Below are 13,483 nucleotides of genomic sequence, written 5' to 3'. Positions count from 1 at the left end.
ACTACATACAGTTCTGTTCATGCGGTCAGCTAACAGAATTAACACTTCTCTAAAATGTCGTTTCTACTTGCTCTTTTGACAGGTGTCTTTTCCTTTAACGTTAGCTCCTTTCCCAATCTTGTTTTCATATTAAGTTTAGTATGAAGTCTGATATTATTGTTTTATTCTGGAATTCATTCAAGTTCCCGCTAGAATGTAAGTATAAAACTAAATATATAACTATTAGAGTCCTTTGATTTCCAGGAGGAAATTATAGGACTCTAATAGTTATATGTAAATATTGGGATTTACATATAACTAAAAAATAATTGAATACAGTACAGTCATCCTTCATTTTTTTTCTTTCACATGAATATGAATAAATCATCATCAGTAACACATAATACATCACTAAGAATACTTTTTTTGTTTTACTGTGAATCAACATGTTCCCACTCAACCAGTATAAACTCAAAAGCAACTGAAAATGACCATTTTAGGATCCATCACAACAACAAAATGCATAAACACTGAATATTACATTCCAAAATGACTTTATTTCTAAGGCCCATTCCTTTCCCTTTGAGAAATGAGACTTTCATTGACAGGATTATTAGTATTCCTCAGGCTGACCTGAGCAAGATGTTGAGATGCTCTTGATCAGATAAATCTGTATTAAGGGTTTCCATCAGAGAGAGAATTGTACTGGTCCTCGAATGCTTCTGCCTCTTCCCCTGGGATACTGAATTATAATTTTGCATTTTTTAATCTCCTTCCTTTCTCGCAGTTAAATTTAGAGCCCAGCATTTTATGCCACCTTTCTTCCCATCCGACAATTTCTTTTCTGCTGACAAAAAGAAATGGGGTAAAGAGATAAACTTCCATCAAGGGTGGTACCGGTAAGTAGAAATCAGCAAACAATTCTTGCAAAATCAAAATTTGCACCACAATAATACTGCGAGTTCCCAAGGTAAAGAAAGAATATCAACTTTAATTATTATAAAAATTTAAGGCAAAGCAATAACATGAGCTAACATTGAGTGATTAATTTTGAGCAACCAAGTTAGAATTCTCTCTTTCCCATACACTTGAAGACAATAGTCAGTAGTTAAGGTTTTAGTTGTTTTTGTATTTTGCGATTTATACAAAACAGTACTTTGAAGATTGGACTGAATCACTATTATTTGGCTTATTTGAAGTGTGAAAAGATAACTGTGAGTTGAAGAAAGCTTTTTTTCGAGCTGAAAAATACATTTTTGAGCAGAGACATAATGACTACGCAGCTTTCGGTTTTAAAGAAACATAAAAATACATGCCTTCACTGCTAGTGATTGACTGATAAATGCTTTACCTGTTCCCCCTGAAATCCGCATAGCTCTGAGCTAGGTAATTGAAAAGAAAAATAATGTCTTTGTGTGGTCCCATCTACAAAAGATCCAACTCAAATAAGGATATAGCTCAAAAAACAACGGTCATTGATTTTTTCTTATTCAGTTCACTTACCTGTTTCACCCATATTTGTAATGCATTCATACTTGGGATGTTATACTGTAACTAAACAGTCTGTTTGTGAGCTGTAAAGAACATATTCTGCCATATTATTAATGCTGCCAAAGATTCAAAAAGAAGGTTAAATCTCGAGTGTTGGCAATAAGAGATAGCACTGCATGTTTCTCCAGCAGTTACACAATCCCACATGACTGTTCAAATTTACACTTTATGGACCTTATTTAATGCAAAATACTATTTTGTAGTTTCAGCCGAGCTACTTTTGGATACAGAAACATGAATTTAATGTTAATTTACAACAATGTTTGTCATATTTGTCAAATCAAGAATAACTTATAGTTACTTATGTAAAAAAAAATGTTCCAAATTCAGTCACAATGGACTTTTGCCCCAGCATGAAATCATAGGATTCTAATAGTGTAGTGGAAGAGTGAAAAAAGCCACTGCTGATTATTCGAACTACTCTGACTACCTCTTACCTCTTCTCTTAGTCATGATCTCACCTTAGATGCATCCACAGATAATGCTATTTGTGTAACTACAATATCATTCAATTAATTATGACGTTTGAAACATTGGCATTCAGAATGTGTTTATTTGTACAATAAAGAGTTGTTTTTTCAAAAAATTCATTTAACCAGGATTCTGCAACTACTAGAACTAGCATTAGCAGTCATTTTGAGTGCTCAGACATTATTTGTATATAATTTGGATTATTATGAAAATATCCAAGTGTTATGACCCCAAGGGTCATGTACTGTGTTGTGTATGTGTTGTGCTGCAGTGTTCTCTCTCTCCTTGGTTTGTGTGTGTGTCTTATTTTTGTGAATGAGGGAATTAGGAGCAGGTGGTGTCCGCTCATTAGCTGGCTCGCCTGATAGTTGCCGCACGATTGGTCAGGGGCGGGTCCCCTGACCTATTTGAACAGCCCGCCGACTGCACTCTGCCTCCTCTCCAGCCTTCCCACCGCCAGGAAACGCCATTTTGCTGAACTGTTGCAGTAGTTATAGTAGCGATCAGATAGTTTGTGCCCTGTGGCAATTCGGTGAAGTTCTCTACTCGTGTGTAAGTTAAAGCATATCTTTGTAAATAGTTGTACATAATTAGTAGACCGTTTGAGCAGTTGGTAGGAGGCAGAAGCCATTTTCTTTGACCCCTTTTCTCCTGTTTTAAGTTAGGTAGGTTAGTAAATTGTTATTTATTTCCCTTTTATTTTGTTAGGAAGGTAGGGTTGATTTAGGATATTGTTTGTTATGTTGGCACCTGTTCTGGCTCTGAGGCAAATAAAAACTGCTCCTTTTTTGAACTTGGCTTACTGATGTCCCTGGCCTTTCTTGTGGTGAGAAGACGGGGGGAGCACACAAGCATGTTATGTCAAAGGTTCCCCTAGAATGGGGCATAACACAAGTATAAATTGGTGGAATAGGTAAAACACAGCAGGACATAAATTAAAACTGTGATGATTGAAATTTTTATTTATTTAATTGACACAACATAGCTTCTCTGCAATTACACATCCAAATTTGAACTGCGAAATTAAAACAAATGTATCCTGGTTCAAAATAGGTTGCTGTCATCATTAGACCCTAACGAGAATCCAAATTATATATGAATAATGTCCAAGCAGTCAAAATGACTGCCTATGGTACTTCTAGGTAGAAATACTCAGACCTCTTTTGTGTTTTGAAATTTTAATGATCAAATAATGTTAGAATTAAATATACACAGATTTAGGAAAAGTCCTATTGGTACATATGTTTTTTTAAACCAAGTTATGACATTTCAAATTTTGAAAGCAGTCAAATGATTGCCATGGGAGTTCTAGTGTTAATTCTACTTTTACCGGTCAACCTCCAGTAAGTGTTTCATGTTTGCTAATATCTAATCATTCCAAAGCAAGTAAAGCTGTAGCCATCGATGCTATTATGAGCACCGATGTTTCTTTTGGCTAATAATTAAAGTTGTTCATTGCACTGTGTCACTGACATAGCTGCCCAACTTTGCAGCACCCAAAAATTTAATAAGGGCGTCATGCCTATGTCAAGATCAAGTGATCAGTCAAAATTTGTCTATGGCCATGATGTAGCCATCTATCCACTTTACCTGGAACAAAGCTACCTCTGATTACTTTGTGAAACATCAACGGAACCTGGAATTCATTGAAAACCCGTTGGCCGAGGCAGACTTGCCGTCCAGTTCAAGCAGCCATCAAACTGACTGCACAGTCCTCCCACCACGATAAGAGAGAATGCAAATTTGATGTTATGTTGTTGTTTCAGTTTCACAGTAGTAGAGAAAAGACTAATTAATGATGACAGTGTCAGGTTGGCGAAGCTTCTCAGAGGTGTCACAAATTGAGGGCCGCACACACGTTCAACCATTTTTACAATTCTGCAGCAGTTAATGACAAGCTAGCAACACATAAAGGAAGGTTTGCTTTAGAAATGAGAAGTCAGGGCTTCACCAAGGAAAGAATGGGATGTTTTTTTGCAATGACAGAAGCTACAGGAGTATTTTGTATGACATATGCTGGGACATATAACATATTCAGTCTCCCAAAAGAGAGGTGAAAGGCTTTCTGACACAATTCAGAATGAATGAGTTCAAACCGCAACAAGAAGCAAAAAATAGCCCCTATATCAAAACATTAAAAGAATAATACAATTTTAGACTTAATATAATTCCAGACAAGACATGTTGTTATAACAGCAGACCAAATAAGTTACAAAATGATGGCGCTATTTGTCAATATGTAACAATAATATAATTTAATGTGTCACCATTTCTACAAATAATATTATGGTAATCTACTTAAAATATTAAGTACATTGGAGATCAATGAGCAGTCCCTTTACTTATAATCCCACCATGTTTTGATGCATTAGATAAATTAGTTTGGTATCAAAACCGGTATAACTTTGACAAACTATGTATAGTCAAATTAGTACCACAAATTATTATTACACAGCCATTTCTCTATGCTGTCTAAAACATTTTCCCTGGCATTGACAAAACAGACCACATGCCCATATTAATGCAGTAGCTGGTCATAGATGTCAGGCTATTTATTTCTCTGTCACTATATGTCTAACATTGCAAAGGAGGGCTACCAAATTTTATCAGGATGAGATCAGGAATAATGACTGTCTTGAGTGTCTGTAAAGGCAAAGTGTCTTCCACCCCCTCTCCAGAATGCCCTTCTACAAGCACAAACCAGACAAGGAAGCAAAGGGGAGTCGAAAGTGCAGCTGACAGAAGCTCAATAATCCAAGGTGAGGGCATTTAACAGACAAAGACAAAGGGCTTATCTTAACACTTTTCATTTGCCTCTCTAGTAACACCAGTCAATTCAAATGAGCGACAGATTTCACTTTAAAGATTTATGCTAATCTATCGTTTGTGTTGAGCTCACCAGTCAGGTGTTGTTATGGTGTCATGTGTTACAGCTGGTTGGATGAGAAAAGCTCATATAGGCCACGTCTTTTTCAGTGTGAACAACTGATCACCGACAGGACATTTGATACTGTAGACGCCTGACTTCCAATCCACGTGTCAAAATTAGCTTTTTTTATGTGTTATATTATGCAGTTTCAAGTGCAGTATTACCAAATATTGATCACTGTCAACATTAAACACTCCAACATGCATTTTGTGAACCATAGGCAACAGTCAGAACTACAATGCCACACTACCGTCCAACAAAAGTGAATTGACCTCACTTAATTAATGTCTCCGTCAGTCCAACGTGGAACTACGCTTAACCCTCATTTGCTATTTCACTGTGACGACCATTAAAGACCATGACAAAAAAAAGACAATTACATCGTTAACTTTTCAATGAAATCTCAGGGAAAAAAAATCAGTCGGTGCTGTTTATGCTTAAAATTAACTGTAACATGCAAATAAATTCAAAAGTAAAATAATTAATTTCTTCACTGACAAAAATTGAGTTTACCTGAACTGTGATGGAAGGTGACATACTTTTTGGATATTAAGTATAGTATTGCTAGAGTTCAAATCAGATCCATCAACAACCTCACTGGAGATTTTATTCATGACCTCATTGGTGACTTCAATGTCATTAAGTTTTCATTACTCATCCCGTCTATATCATTTAGGGCCATCATGAATGTTCACAGAGGCGGGGGGGTAAGATGTTCAAGCCGAGTGATACAAGGATTTTTCCACTTTTTATTTAATTAATTTTCAATCACTGCTGTTTGTTACCTTGATTGTGCATTACCTAAAACAAAATTTTAAAAGATGTTGGTTATACAGTAGTTTTTCACTTTCAGCAATGGCACATTGTTTCAATTGATTGTGACTCATGATCAAATGTGTGCCGGAGTAATCCAACATATTTCCACTGAGGATACTAATCTGTGTAGGAACAAGTTGATTTCCTACTGTGTGATATTAAAAAGATGTCTGTACTCATTTTACACAGATTTTACAACAATGTCGGGAGGCTGTTTTCTGCAGGGACAGCAAGGACAGGCAGGAGGACTCTCGGCTGTTGTAGGACAACAACCACTTGAAAAGGAGACCTGTCTGATCTGGAGGAGCACAAGGAGGCTGCAGACTGACCTCCGGTGTGTTAGGGAGGAGATCAGAAACAGGGAGCATCTCTTCTATCTCTGCGGGGTCAACAGTCTGTTCTGCAGGCCCAGACAGAGGAACTCCATCACCACCAGGAGGACACCCACCCACATATGAGCGCATGTTTCCATCCTAATTCACGAGACTTTAGATCATTGCTACAGTTTTGAAATGGAAAGCTGGCCCCTGTGTTGAATACTGGAGTTCAGATAAAAACAGGAATAAATTGAAAGTGCATTATGTGAAGTAGTGTACCCAAGGAGTGGAGGCTATTATCTTACTGCTAGGTAATGAAACAACAAATGTATTATCTATAATTCTTTCAAGGCAGCCTCTTGAGCTGAAAGCCTATAACCTCTTGTGTGTTAGTATTTGTGGAATAAAACATACTGTCTTTTTCTTTTCAGGCAAAGAAGCTCAAGAGGTGAGACAGCCCCATCTCTTGTATGGGACCCAGACACTGCACCTGCCACCAGGCACCCTATCGTTCACCAGCACACCAAAAGAAAAGTTGAGGTTTAGCATTTTCAGCCCAAGAAATCCATCCTTTTCTTGGGGGATTTCAATTTTTCAGTGTTGTTCTCAGAGGCCATCATTCATGTGGACAGCTATCCAGCAGCCCAGTTTTTTTCACCCTTGCTGGAAGTGACCCAGGACACATTTCCTAACATTCATCTTCACATCCTTATCACAAATTTCAGTGACAGACTGGATAGTGACAGTACAAGGAGCACTTGGTAAAATTGAACCCCTTCATTGAAACCAAATGCAACGCATTGTCATGACTTGATCCAGTCTAGTTCAGGACTCAGCCAAGGGTCCCTGTCCATTGGACACCAAAGATAGCAGACTTCCTGAAGTAAAAACTTGCAGTCTGCCACACTTCCACCACTGACATCAATTATCCCAGTGAATTAATTGTATCAATTTGCCATAAACAATCCAGAATCAACCAGTTCAGGAGCAAAACAATAAGCCAAGTGGTTGTTTCCATGAACATACCTGTTTTTTTCTGTCATCTGGAAACACTGGAGGGGGTCTCTATCAACAGATTTGTCTGCCTTGGAAATTACCTCTAAAATGGTAACTTAAATCCAACCTGTTCCACATATAGAAGACAATCACATAAGATAAATGTGAGATAGATGGGATCAGGTGAGAAAATGTAGAGGTACTTCATTTATGATATACTGATGCTGTTGAAATGGTACAGAGGGCAGTGGCTATTTGTCATGCTGTTTAATATGATGAGGATGAACTCTTCCTTGCACAGGTGGTGGGAATCCCAAAAGGTGAGGCATGATGGTGCTACTACTGCTGCTGTTAGGGTGGTGCTAACATCTCTTTTGGAAAAAGGGTGAACTGGCGCATCAAAGTGGGTTATGGGTCAGAGCATGGACATCTGTGGCAGCTGCTCCTGAATATCTTCCCTCAGCCTGTGGCTGAGGGAAGATGGCTGGAATCAAGCTTACTCTGACCAGGTTTGTTTTTCCTCCTTGTGATGCTACCCTGTCCTCAACCCTTACCTGTAGGCATGAAATAGAAGTTTAAAGCTTAAATGATTTACTATTCATCCCTGTTCTATCGCAGCACTTAGAAACACGCAAGAGGAAAAAATATTTGTCTCAACTTGCACTGGACATTTAACAAAGATTAGTATTATCAGATGGACATTGTTTACATTTAGTGATGTCTTGTTAACATTTTTGTCTGCACTGCATTCACCTCTGATGAACAGGAATGGTGGCCTGACCAGATGAGGGTTATAAAAGTTGGCATGTATAGTCAAAGATCAACTTACAGTAAGAGAAATGTTAACATAAAATTACAATAATAGCAACTGCTTTATAGGATGCTGTGACCATAAAGGGATGTTTATAAGGTTTGACCCCAAGGACAATATTCCTGTAATAATTATTGCAAAGTATAAAGGAGCATACATGTTTTGATCTACCTCCATGATGCAGCAGTTGGAGAATTTATGTGGACATAATGATGAATGTAAATATTGATTCGTTATGGAGTTCATGATGAACCTCCTTTAAATTTAAATTTGTTTTAAATGTTAACTAACTTAAGTCTTCCTATTGTCATCAATAAATTTATATTTATTGTAGAAGGGTCTCTTTTTGCATCATTGCAAGAATATTTTAATTGCTTGAATGCGTACTATTATAACTGAAAAAATGGAAAAATACCATTTCATTTTTACTACAACAATGAATGAATGAAGAATCTTTCTGTTACATTTTAAATGAACACCTGTAGAAATGGTTGTCAGCTGATGTCATGAAGTAGAAAGTTCTCTAAAATTTATTTTAAATGTGAAGTGTTCTTGAAGAAAGAGGACATCTGACATTGATACCCAGGTGTTAAATTTCTATCAAAGAGATTCAAATTATAAGCCAGGTGTTCAGGTGGATGTGAATGTGACACAGGTTAATAATACACAGCAATCATGTTTGATGTGTAATTATTATTTAGTCCTACTCAACATCACTCTTCTACTTTTCTTTTTGGTTTGTCCCTTTGGGGTTTGCCACAGCGTGTCATCCTTTTCTCTCTCAGCCTATCTTCTACATTCTCCTCTCTAAAACCAACTGCCCTCATGTCTTCCTCATTACATCCATTCACCTTCACTTTGGTCTTCCCCTTCCTCACCCACTACAATTGTGTTGAATATCCTGGTCAAAAGCTCCACAGCCACCTCTCCTAGATGCTTTCATACCTCCACAGGAATGTCATCCGAAGCAACAGCCTTCCCGTTCTTCATCCTCTTTACTTCACCTTTGCTAATCACTGCTACTTTTTGATCCACTAAACTTGCATCTTCTACTCTAATTTCTCTCATCTTCCTTATTGTTTAACTCCCTAAAGTATTCCTTAGCCACTAATCACATTATACATTACACCCTCAATTTCAAGTTTCATCCTTCTCACTAGATCTGACACTCTTTTCACCTCAAAGACACTAACTCGTCTTTTAAAATGACCCTTACTCCATTTCTTTTCATTTGAATCCTGGTGCTAAGCTTCCTGACTTTCCACCTGCTCTCCTGCACACACAGAAAATCTATCTTCCCCCTGATCATGTCAACCAACTTCCTAGGTTTTTCTGTCATGGCCCCCATATTTAAAGTTGACATTTTCAGATTTTGGGGCTTTCTTTTCCTCTTCTCTTTCTGTCTGAGAATCCACAGTCCACCTCTCTGTCATTGTCAACACAGTAGCTAAATTTTCATCAACTATTGTAAGTCATATTATATGATGAATAATACAGGTGTATGTAGTATTCTAATGTTAAGTTATAACCACATAGAAAACTATTTGGGCAAACAGACTGGCCTGCCTCATGCATTAGACTGATAATCGTAGAGCAACATGAGAACAAAGACAGAGGATACAGATAAATAAAATCCTTGGCAAGATTCAATTGCATTAATGGTTGTGCATTCCTAATTCTTGAGCCAACACATAGTAGTTTATTTGTTATATTACACACAGTTGTAATTTTTTTAATGTTACAATTATATTTTTGCTCTGAAAATGGCCCGGAAGTCAAAATAAAAATGTTCCAAAATTAATTGTTTTTATTTTTTCTTTGGATTTCGGAGCTAGTTCTTAAAAATCTCAGAGCTTATAAATTTGTTCATGGAAGAAGTCATAGCACAAGATTGCTCAGTCAGCAGGAATGATAAATCAAAAGTTGTTTCAACAGGGTGCAGTTGAAATGCTAAGAATGTTATAAAATTTTGCTGGAATAGCAAAGACACGGCATACTGTTATTTAGTTGATACCTTTCACCATCTTATATGTGTCATGAAAGTAGAGGATCATTCTGGAATAGCCTGCCCCAAGAATTTATGTACATGATACATTGTAATTTGGACAAAACAAAAACCTGGCTGCTTCACCTCATTGACTTTCCTTTGTTGTTTTCATTTCTTTTGTCTGTAAAATGCTTGAAGTTACTATAATTGGAAACATGTATTTTATGGAAAATATTAAAATACATTGCCGACCCTACTGTTAGAAAGTAGGACTCATGCTGGCATTCAATCCGAATAATCAAGGCCCAATTCCAATGGGAGACCACTTGATCCACAGTTTAAATGTTTAACCTCCTGATTCAGAAAATACGTCAAGCTGGGAGCTGCATGTCATTATTTTTAGTAATACCAGATCTGAAGCCTCTATTGCTATTGTATTGTTTGACAATTTACAAAAACAGCTTTTGTGTGGAAATGCTAAACTAAGATTAGCTCTAGCAGTCTAGCAAGCAAGACCAAGCCACAGAAGAGTGCGCAGTAATCAGAGTTGCTTTGATATTGTAGAAAGCCCTGTAACTGAACCGCTTAAACTGTACTGCTGCTTAAAGGCCCTGCGGGAATCTCAGAAGATTATCCACAATTGCACAAGATGAGACATCCAGCAGTATAATCAGAAATGCATTACATTGATTTTATGCCAGTGCAATATACAGTAAACATACCACTGGCTCTGTTAATTTCATTGTTTCTGTTTTGTGTAATAAATTGTTGTGTGAATTCCAAGTATAATCTTGCAAAATGTCATAAAATTCTCAACATTAGCTGAAAAATACCAAATTATAGAGTCACTTTATTAAAGTCATCTGTCACAACATAAGGCTGACATTTGAGCGCAATGTGCCTTTAAAATAATTTCAATTTATATTTTACTATGATAAAGAACAAATACAACACTTTTTTTAAGCAACAACACTGTTTTCTCTGCCTTGATAGGAATTCATGGTTGTTACAGTAAAATGGATAAAAAAATTTTTTTTACAATACGCTTCTCATGTGTGACATCAAGCATGTGTCCTTAGCCATTCTGAAATGACAGGTATCACTTTTAATGCAGGGACTTGCCTCTCTGTTAAGTGTGAAGACGAGTGCTCCAACAGCACTGACTATTGGTTATCAGTGAATGCTGCATTATTCTCTTAGTATGGATATCTGCTGTGTGTGTGTGTGTGTGTGTGTGTGTGTGTGTGTGTGTGTGTGTGTGTGTGTGTGTGTGTGTGTGTGTGTGTGTGTGTGTGTGTGTGTGTGTCTGTGTGTGTGTGTGTCTGAGTGTGAGTGTGAGTGTGAGTGTGAGTGAGAGTGTGTGTATGTTTCTGCTCTTACTTTGTCATAACCAAAATGACATTTTCTGACTTGCCGACTGTTTCCTGATGCACCTTTAAAGAAGAGGACTTATCAACAGTTTATTTTTGGAGTATTTTCACATTTAATTAGGGCTCTCCTCGTCACACGGCAATCAATCTGACTCATCTACCATTCAGTGAAACACAGTCTACTAATGTGACATGCTGGTATGAATGAGGTTAAAGTTCACAGCTCTTCAGAGCAATTTCCCCATTTCAGCTTTACTGTAATACAATATGATCAAAGAATATGTATCAGAGTAAAAAAGAGAACATTTCTACATCTCAGACAAATGAAAGGTGTCTTTCTGTTCAACCTATGAGCGTAAACCTTAATTTCCAGCATACAGCCCATTAAACATGAATTGAATTTCCCTTTCGTTGTCTGTATTACAGATCTGTATTCACCTTGGGTAATAAACCTCTTCTGGCTACCAATTAAGAGAAAACATTCACATGCAAAGCACAATTTGAATGCACTACTATGTGGACAGACATGCTTAATCACCTCTGAGTCTGTCTCATTCATCATTGTCTTAGTTACAGCTGCAATCTTCTTGCATATTGATTCTGCAGCGCATGCATATACTTGTTTTAAATCAAAAAGTCCTTAAAAAGGAGGCGTTCTACTGGGACTATACCTTGGGTTGCTATTGGACTTTGATGTGTGAAACTGTCCGACAGGATAAATGTACTAACAACACCTTGTGTACAATATCACAGGTGAATGATTTAAGCCTTGAGTGTATTGGGATTCTCAATAGTAACGATGCCAGCATTGATTCTACAAGTATCATTGCTGTGCCCACCTTTAAATGTCGATTGCCTGCAGGATATTTGAGAATTACGCCAACATGACCTTCTGGAGCACACTAGTTTATACCATACTGTTTATATCTATACTGAATTATTCCAAGCATGGAATACAGTGAAGTATGGTTATTGGTGCTGTATTGCAGTGTTGTTTTCATGCAAAGTTTGAATTTATTGTCATCCCAAAGTAATAATTGTAGATTTATCTGTGATCCTGTTAACACTGAGAAAATTGAATTATGATGAATTAAATTAACACATAGGATATTCATACAGTTGCTTAATATTGTGGGGTGTAACAGCAGAAGTAATTGCATTAGTGGAAGCTAATAGGAGACTATTGCTTTAATTTGGGTAAACTGCACCACTGTTTAATTAAATGTTCAGCATTTATGTGTTATTATATAATACACTATTTAAAATAACATAAGGAGGTTTATATTATTTACGTTCTGCCAGTGGTGCTTAGAGTTAAGATTTGGGCATAAAATGTAGGCGCACACACACACACACACACACACACACACACACACACACACACACACACACACACACACACACACACACACACACACACACACACACACACACACACACATTTAATGTTTTTACTCAGGAATTTTGCCATTTCCCATTTTGGTGCTGTTTTTTTTTCAGAGCATTTCACTTTGCCCATTAATCAGAAGTGTAGAGAAGTGAAGGGTGTACATCATGTAATACAATTTCCTGTCTTGCTTCAACGTGTCACAGAGGTTATGCCATTTTTCTGACCTGCTAATGTGCGGCACAGCATATTTGTTATAGTTATATCAAAGCATATTGAAATCAATAGAGTGAAATTATTTTTCAAATGTAAAAAATATATTTGTCAAAAGCCATGACAACATAAATATAATTCCGTCATTTATGTGGTAGCTGAAATCTTAGTATAATAATATTATATATTGTATGTCTGTGATTTCTGTGAAGTTTGTTGCACTATAATACTGGTTGTCTCACCAGCAGCAGTCTGAGTCATATATAATCATCAAACCATGAACTGAAATCAACAGATTAGAGGTGAGAAACAAGAAATTCACTTTAAATGTGTTGACTTGTTGCTGAGGCAATTTAGATCTACTGTCCATCTGACCATAGCCACTGATTTGCTTAGCTTTTTGGCAAATTTTGTTGAAAATGGGACAAATTACTCACATCATCAACTCCATTCATTTTTATGATGACAAACATTTCATTCTGATTGGGACAGTGACAACAAATGCTTAAAAAATGGGAATGATTCAAAAAAAGGGGTATTTTTTTTAATCACCAGCAAAGATCTCAGTACATTGTTGTAACAAATTGTAACAATAGGGATCTCACATCTACAATTCATAATACCACTCAAAGTTTCAGATTATCCATACGTTTCTT

This window comes from Antennarius striatus, chromosome 6 (assembly GCF_040054535.1).
Source record: "Antennarius striatus isolate MH-2024 chromosome 6, ASM4005453v1, whole genome shotgun sequence".
NCBI classification, from domain to species: domain Eukaryota; kingdom Metazoa; phylum Chordata; class Actinopteri; order Lophiiformes; family Antennariidae; genus Antennarius; species Antennarius striatus.
The sequence above is the reverse complement of the archived record's forward strand: the minus strand, read 5'-3'. Positions refer to the sequence as shown.